The sequence below is a fragment of the Vespa crabro genome, chromosome 18 (genome assembly GCF_910589235.1).
Source record: "Vespa crabro chromosome 18, iyVesCrab1.2, whole genome shotgun sequence".
NCBI classification, from domain to species: domain Eukaryota; kingdom Metazoa; phylum Arthropoda; class Insecta; order Hymenoptera; family Vespidae; genus Vespa; species Vespa crabro.
Genome location: NC_060972.1, coordinates 3,621,131 through 3,629,898, shown reverse-complemented (window position 1 = coordinate 3,629,898; position 8,768 = coordinate 3,621,131). Strand labels below are relative to the sequence as shown.

General features: G+C 36.8%; 1 long non-coding RNA gene across 3 annotated transcripts in view; it reads left to right on the top strand.

Annotated features, from left to right (window-relative positions):
- The window catches only part of LOC124430328, a 196,965-nt gene extending 191,970 nt beyond the window's left edge, over window positions 1–4,995 (top strand). For 2 of the 3 annotated variants that reach the window (XR_006943733.1, XR_006943731.1), the window contains exons 2-4: window positions 3,342–3,530; window positions 4,020–4,128; window positions 4,316–4,995. This is a non-coding gene — a long non-coding RNA (uncharacterized LOC124430328). Of the gene's footprint in view, window positions 1–3,341; window positions 3,531–3,985; window positions 4,129–4,315 lie in introns of all 3 variants that reach the window. The other variant, XR_006943732.1, reaches the window with a different exon arrangement.
- The last annotated feature ends 3,773 nt before the right edge of the window (window positions 4,996–8,768 follow it).

The window sequence follows — 8,768 nt, the reverse complement described above, 5'->3', positions numbered from 1 at the left end:
GAATTTCTATCATCCGAAGATCTTCGATTTTCTTCTCGATCATTCTCCCTCGAGATACTGTTTTCTTAACAAAATTCACATCTTCCCATTTCATCGTTTCTTCCCTGCTATTCACTCTCATCTCACGGAATACATCTCACTGGTTTTTCTATCTATGAAAGGATCTCATCTCTGCACGTTCGTTCATTCGTTCGTAGGTTCGTACGTTCGTTCGTTCGTTCGTTCGTTCGTTCATTCGATTGTAAATGTCATCGATTTTCTTACATGGGAACGAAGACTATAATTGAAATTCTCCCACGCGTCACAATAAGTATCGTTTGATGATTTTTGCTCGATCAAATGGAATTAATTTGTCTCACGTACTATCCTTGGTATTCACCGTATATGGTGGAAGATGGGATTGGATCGTTTCAACGAGTCCTTACCTATCTTATGCTACCTCCTAATCTACAATGTTACTTCCTATCTTTTTCTTTATTTTTCTTATTTCTTTTTCTTTTTCTTTTACACTTTCACATGAAAGAAACAGTAGAGGTTCCGTTTTATTTTCTAAGAAGACGAGTAGAGTTATCTCGTTGAGAAATCTCCAAGGAATTCTTAGCAGCTCGTTCTTTCTAACTTATCATCCGTTTCTTCTCTCTCTCTCTCTCTCTCTCTCTCTCTCTCTCTCTCTCTCTTCTTTCTCTCTCTCTCTCTCTCTTTCTTATAAAAACGTCAAGTATATCTATAAAATATGAAATCATTTTCTTCTTTATATCTTTTTTAATTCTTTTCTTTTATGTTCTTTTTTGTGTGTGTGTTTTCTTCTTTTTTTTTTTTTTTATACGAATTCATGAGTTGTAACATATGATTTTTAATCTTCGAGATATAGAAAAAAGTATTGCTATCGATTTGTCTTTCTCAATTTGAATAAACAATTCGATATTCAGAAATAATTTCATACATTTATTCACGAAAGATGAAATTGAGAATGAATTCATAAATAAGGAAAAAAGGAAAATAAAAAAAAGAATGAAAAGAAAAGAGGAAAGAAAGGAAAAGAAAAAGGCGTAAGTATTTTTTCTATATAACAAAATCATAGTCGACTTGTTAATCGGATCTCGTTAATTCTCATTGGAATTTTATCGATACACGATTCCGAATGTATCAATATCTTATAACCGCTTAAGGGTGTCGGCGTGCTCCTTGCAATTCATTACAGCTCAATAATATGTAAATCGCTATGACTTTCTCCTTCAAGGAAGAACTTATCGTTATTTCTCATCTGATACATCAATTGTTGTAACATACGTTGCTTGTTCATCGACGACGATCTTCACGGCTATAAATCAATGTACATATCCGCGTTGTACGCACGGCTCATCGACTTTCCCTTTATTTTAAATCACACAGAAAAGACGAATGTTTCTTTAACGCAAGTTACTGATAAAATGCATCAATTGCATGTGTACATTTCAATAGCATTAATAATATCTGATGGATATGGATTCTTAAAGGAAAAGTAAGTGACCCCGATTTTTTTTTTCTTTTTTTCTTCTACTTCTTTCTTACAAATGTACCATCGATTTAATACGTTTCATATTTCAAATCGAATATTTTTATTTACGATATACGCCATGTATTTATATACGCACGTACATAGTATACGTAACGTATGCGTGTAAAAAAAATTCTATTCTGAGTTGGAGTAAAAGTTTTCTTTCCTTTTTTCTTTCTCCCCTCCCCCCATCGAAAAAAATAATACATAGAAAAAAATGAAGGAAAAAATGAAAACGTATCTTAGGGATAATCGAGATTTGCGCTCGCGCAAAAAATTCCCCGAGTCGACCAACGAGAAGATGACGAAGAATAAAAGGAGAATGAGAGAGAAGGATGGGAGTACCTGTTTATGGGGACGTCGGCGATCCTCTGGAAGAAAGGAATGCGAGGATTCGTCCTTCGTTCACGATTAAGTTGTATCAAATCCGCGATTGAGTGCCTTGTGAGCTCGCGAGATCCACCGCCATAAACGTCCTCCGTTTGGTGTTTCCCATAATCTACAGGGGTCTACAGGGGTACTGGAACGGCAAAAGGGACTTTGGTGATACTACTGACCGCGAACCGGTGGTGTTTGGAAAAAGAAAGTGAAAGAGATAGAAAGAGAAACTTGAAGAAGAAAAGACAGTGATTTAAAGAGAGAGAGAGTAAGAGATACAAATGGTTAGAAAAAGAAAGAGAAAGAGGGAAGGATGGTTAGAAAAAGAAATAAATAGAGAGAGAGAGAGAGAGAGAGAGAGAGAGAGAGAGTTAGAAAGAGAGATTAAAAGAGTTGGTAGACGTGGCAAATTCTCGAGTTCCTCTTCTTCTTCTCTTCTTCTCGTTCTTCCTCGAGGGAAACGAAAGGCGCGCAGGAGGTGTCCAGGTGCGGAGGTGACTCTCTACGATAACTCCTTCAGCTTTATGCCGTGGGTGGTTTATACTTTACGATGCGCACCGCTTCGTGGACAATCAGAGGAGGTCTACAACAGAAGAGACGACGACCAAGATTCGGGCTCTTATTTCTTCAACGTACAACACAACCACCGGCACTGTTTTTCTTCTTCTTTTCTTCTTCTTCTTTTCTTCTTCTTTCCTTTTCTTTTTTTATGTGTGTGTCTCTTCTTTTCCTTTCTTTCATTTTTATTTATCATCCTCGTTTTCTTTCTTTCTCTCTCCTTCCTCTTCCACTTCGCATTCCTCTTCATTTTCTTTTTTTTTCTTTGATTTCATGGTTGAAAGATTTCTTCTTCTCTTGACGACGCTGTTCGTGGCGCCGTGGATTACGAGGAGGGTTTAACGAACCGAGATCGTGTGTACACGATTATGATAATTTAATCAGAGTAATGATCGAAGTTTGAAATATTGTTTCGGTATGGTATCGGAGTTCTCTCTCTCTCTCTCTCTCTCTTTGTTGCTGTTGTTTTTTCTTTCTTTCTTTCTTTTCCTCTTTTTTTATTTTCTTATTAAGTTATTAGTAGTAAGTGTAAGAATAATTATCAGGCGTCATTCGTTTGGTATAGCTTCCCTATAATTATTCTTTCTCTTTCTTTGTTTCATTCCATCTTACTGCCATCGATCACAATTTCTTCCATTGCCGGATACCACAGCAGGTGTAGTTAGTAATCGTCGTCGAGAGAAACAGCAATGTGACGCAACGAGTCCTTCGCGATAAATCAAAGTTCGAAGGCACTTCTCTATCTCTCTCTCTCTTTCTCTCTATCTCTCTCTCTCTCTCTCTCTCTCTCTCTCTCTCTCTCTCTCTCTCTATCTCTCTCGCTGAATATCTTGAGATTGCTGGCAACGTACCAATTTTCTTTCCTCAGAGTGAAAGCAGATTTCGAGATGCGACTTCGGCCTCGCTACACCATCCGTTGCAACAACGATAGGTGCGATAAATGCAATTATTTACGCTCGATTAAGAACACACTTCGTCGAAAGCGCGAAGGGCCGCGAGGCGAACGAGAGCAAAGATCAGAGGGATGAGAGTATTGTGCGATGGGGACGAACGAGAGGTAAGTCTCGTCTCTTCTCTCGGCGATCAAAACCGTAGATTTGAAAAAGCCAGCCTCGCCTGTTCGAATTTTAAGTAGATTATCTGTTCGAACGTTCACGTTAAGTATCCTCATTGTAAAATCGATATAATTACTTTTTTTTTCTCATTGTTAAATATAGTTTTAATTTTATTGTCAATTGTCCGTCAAATTTTGTTAGTTGATAAAATTTTTAAAAGTTCAATCAAATTTAATAGGCTATAATGAAAAAAAAAAAAAAAAGAAAAAGAGAGAAAAAGAATGAACAGTGTTAATCACGAAAAAAAAAAGAAATTTAATATCCAGTCAGGGAATATCATATTACAATGAATCATTCTTGCCAAGATGGAGTAATAAATCAATCGATAAAATAAAAAATGACAATTTTTCTATCGAAGCTATATATATTGGTGAAAATCTTTGTAACTACTTCGCAGATGATATATCTTTGATTCTATAAATACTTGGCAGTAAGTAAGAAGCCGCCGTCCTCCTTCTCGAAGTCTCCATACCGTCGTTATACCGTTCTTTTACACCTTGCACGAGCAACGATTTCCGATGGTATCGTATTCGAACGTAGGTAAGTCATTCGCAAAGTTCGAACACCCTTTCTTGATATCTTTCGCACGTGTAAAAGGACACAAACATATACATATATATATATATATATATATATATATATATATATATATATATACATACATATACATATACATATACATATATAAATATATATCTTTTTTCTTTCTTTCTTATTCTTGTTATAGCTTCCAACGGTGGTCCATACCGAATTTCATTGGCGTGTGGGAATTGATGCATCGCCATGTACAAGAATAATTCACTATCGTCTGTCTCTTCGCGTCGAAGTCCTGCTTAAGAAATATTCCAGTCGCGACCCACACACAATGCTGCTGAGAAAAGCAGCGCGTTTACGAGAGAAGGGGGACAGTCGTGTGTACTTACTTACAACGAGTTATAAGAGACGACGTGGTTAGTGTATATCAAGAGAGATAAAGAGAAAGAGAGAGAGAGAGAGAGAGAGAGAGAGGAAGTTTTCGAAATAAATCACGGAACTAGGCACAACAGGTGTACGGATTGCCTCACGATTCAGGTTCTTCTCTCTCTCTCTCTCTCTCTCTCTCTCTCTTTCTCTGTTTCTCTTTCTTTCTTTGGTACATCTCTCTCTCTCTCTCTCTTCGTATGCGACACTAGAGAAAAAGAGGAGGATCCATACTTTAAAGTCCATTCTCGTATGCTTACACGCGGTACGCGAGCATACTTTTCCTGAATCACCAAATATGTTCCGTCGTCTTAAGAAAAATATGTAAGCATCGTGCCGCTGAACATAAGCGATCTTTCTTTCGTGGCTTGTAAGACCTACACCTATGTACTTTCCATCTTATTCAACTTGACTATTCACTTTGATGACTTTCTTTTATCAAAAATATTATTCTCAAAGTTGTTCCATGATTTTTCTTCTCTCTTTTGTTTTATTCTACCTTCCTCCGTTCAGTAATAATTATTACAAAATCATATGGGAATAAATCATGCGCCAGGAAGCTATCAATTTTTTCCAAACCTTCCTTTATGTGATTCTATGAAACACAATCCTTAAACCGAAACCATCGATTTTCAATTCGGTTTTCTTTCTTTTCTTTCTTTTTCTTTTTCTCTTCTCTTTTTTTTTCTCTCTCTCTCTTTTTTTTTCTTCTTCTTTTTTTTTCTCAAGTTACTATCAAAAAATCCAATTAATTAGGACTACGTATATTTTCTTCTTAAGGTAAGCACAGGAATCGAAATCGAATGAAGATAATCAAAGGTCCGAACGAAAGGATGGAACGACGTTCGTTGCAAGGTGGATCTCGTTAAAAACGGTGAGATAAATCAAGGGAAGGCTCGATGAAACCGTTTATAACGGAGAGAGATCTATCTATGAAAGCGAGAAAGAGAGAGAGAGAGAGAGAGAGAAAGAAAGAGATTCTACTCGTAGTAATGCTTCTCGCCTCTCATACTTATCTCTCTCTCTCTCTCTCTCTCTCTCTCTTTCTCTTTCTATCCTAGCAGTTGCTCTATCCTATTATTACGCAGGCCTGCCAGCACTCCCACGCCGTAGGTAACTTGATCGGGGTTAATCTGACCCTGACCTGTGCCTATGCCAGCACCTGCGTGCGACCCAACCTAATTCTAATTTTTTTCTCTTACCCCCACAAACATCTCTAGCCCTTTCCTTTTCTTTCGTATATCTTCTTTCTCATTCTATCACGTAGACTTTGCAGCTATGCCGCATTCGAACGTCGCGTCCTAAGGAGAGAGAGATAACAGCTCCTGATAAGAATTCTTTTCTCGTTACGAACGTCCTATCTTTTACCGGCTACAAGGGCCAGTGCTCGTGCGTTACTTCGTAAACGTGATGAATCGTCTCTCCAATTCTTCCTTCTCACCAAAACGAACATTCGTGTTTTGCAGGAGATGGCGAAAGACCGTTTCACCTTTTTATCCTTTTTCTCTTCTTTTCCCTTTTTTTTCTTTTTTCTTTTTCTTTTTTTTTTTTTTTTTTTGTTCATTCAGATCTTTAACAGGTCTCGATTGTCAGGTCTGTTTGGATTTTTAATTAAATGTTTGGTTTCACGTTCGGACCATCTTTCTATTCTATTATATTTCAAAAAATGAATTCCTCTTTGTGCAACAATTTGTAAGATTTTTATAGAGTTAAAATAATTAATTTTCCTAGATGGCATCTGGCAAATAAATCATGGACGGAAAAGAAAAAAATATTAGAAAGTAATTCCGTTATGAAGAAAATTAGATTTCTCATTTTCGTGCCGTCCGTCCCGATTACTTTATTCTCGCTTGATCCGTTGACTTGACTTTTTTTTATAGGAAAACAATAGACTCACTGTGTAGGAGAGAATGGTAGGAGTCTTCATTGGTACCAGATGCCACGTTTATAATATATACCAACAACAGGGATAGAGTTTAACCCTTTCAGAGACGATTTACGATCTCTCATAGAAAAAGTTTCTTCCTGTTCAAATTGAATCCCAGTGAAGTTCAAAGCGATACTGACTCGAATGGCGTTGCGGTCTCGAACTTTCCTTAATTAATATAAATGGTTGTGATGAAGAGAAAAAACAAAAAACAACAAAAAAAAGAAGATGACGAAAAAGAGAGAAACGAGGAAACTTTTCCGGAGAAGCAAGAAGGGGGAGGGGTCGGGGGAAAGAAAAAGAGAAAAAGAAGAGAAAAAGAAGAGAAAAGAAACAACGAAGGAAAAGTAATCCATAAATTTCGTCTACGATCGAACGACATGAACGATAATAACAAAAATTGAAATATTAAAATGAAAACAAAAAAAAAAAGAAAAGGAAAAAAAAACAAAGAGAACAAAAGAAAAAATTCATGAGAATTTCATCCTCTTTCGTTTATCATCCTTTAACTTTTCGCTATACCATATAAAAATATAACATGTATTATGGGAAATGGTATCGAAGTTGAGATGTGGCAGGTGTAAGGACCGTATAAGGTTAAAAGGCCACCACGTTCTTGTGGTCCAGTCTCTCTCTCTCTCTCTCTCTCTCTCTCTCTCTCTCTTTCTCTCTCTATCTCTTTCTCCTTATCTCTATCCTTATCCTTCTTTCTCTCTTTCCACGAAGACTAAGCTCGCTAAGGATAAACGCGGAACGACTCGCTCGTGCCCAGGACTTCCACGCGAGGAGGAGTTATTATACGTTGCGAACGCCCACGCGTGGCTTTCTCAGCTCGCTCGCCGCCGCAGGAAACCGAAAACAGAGAAGAGAAGAGAAGAGAAGAGAAGAGAAGAGAAGAGAAGAGAAGAGAAGAGAATAAAGGAGAAGAGTAGAGAAGAGAAGAGAAGAAAAGAAGATGCGAGCAAAGGAAAAGAGAATAGAAAAAATAAGGGACTCGTGACTTGTGGAGGAAGAAGAGTGGGAGGAAGTGGTTGGGGGGAGGGGGCGAGGGACTGGGGTAGGGGGAAAGGGCTTTTTTGTTTTTTCGGCGTATATCCACGGAAATTGGACGTCGAGTCGTGAACGAGCCGTTAGGCTGTAAATCTCGAATCTTCTTTCTCTTTCTTTCTTTCTTTTTCTTTCTCTCTTTCTCTCTTTCTCTCTCTCTCTCTCTCTCTCTCACTCTTTCTTTCTTTCTTTCTTTCTTTTTCTCCTTTTGTAGAACTTTGTGGGACGACCTACTGAGCCAAAGGTAGAAAGACCCGTTTCTGAATCTTGAGATTTACACTTTCGTTTATTCCTTGGGGTTCTACCATACTCAATAATCGGAGTTGCTTTTTTTACTCTCTCTTTCTCTCTCTCTCTATCTCTCTCTCTCTCTCTCTCTCTCCCTCTCTCCCTCTGTCTCCTTTCTTGGTAGGGTTATCATAATATTTGATGAAAGATACTGAGCTTCGATATAACCAAATGTCCCAAAGAATCTAATCATTTTGGTTTCTTAATGTATTTAAGTACCGTGCTATCATGTACATGGGGAATTTATTTAATTGATTTCAAAGAAAAAAGAAAAAAAAGGAAAGAAGAAAAAAAAAACCAAATAAGAAGAAGAAAGCAAAAGTAAGTTTAATAATCGTAGAAATGTATTTATACTGATAAATATTTAACAATTTGATATATAGGGAAAGACAGAATTATAGATATTTGTTATGGTTTGATAAATCTATGGTTCAGTTGAAAGTAATAAATTTTAATATACCAGTATAGAAACGATATAAATATGACAATGTTATTGCTACATTACGGTAATTAACGAGCACGTTAATAATACCCGCAGACTTACATGCATCCATGATATTATATAGCAAGGCATCGATTTAATGAATCTCTTCGAAGAAAAGTTAATATCCTGCAGATTAATAAGCATCGTGTTTTACTTTTCTTTCGTTTTGTTTTGTTTTTTTTTTTCTTTTTTATTTGTTTCTCTTTCTCATTTCTTATTTCTTTCTTCTTTTTCTTGTGTTCAAAATAAATGGGACAAATGAACAATTTTTTTAATAACGTCACGCATTTCGACGCCCTTTCCAATGATATAAATCGTTTTTAACATTTTGGATCATTGAAAAAATAATTCGATAAATTGTTTCCTTCGAAACTCATCGAACGTGAAACACGCGAAGATTCGTGACTAATAGTACGAGATATCTCGAAGGTTCCCCGTGGGATATATTTCCCATGATATCCCACAGTGTATTGA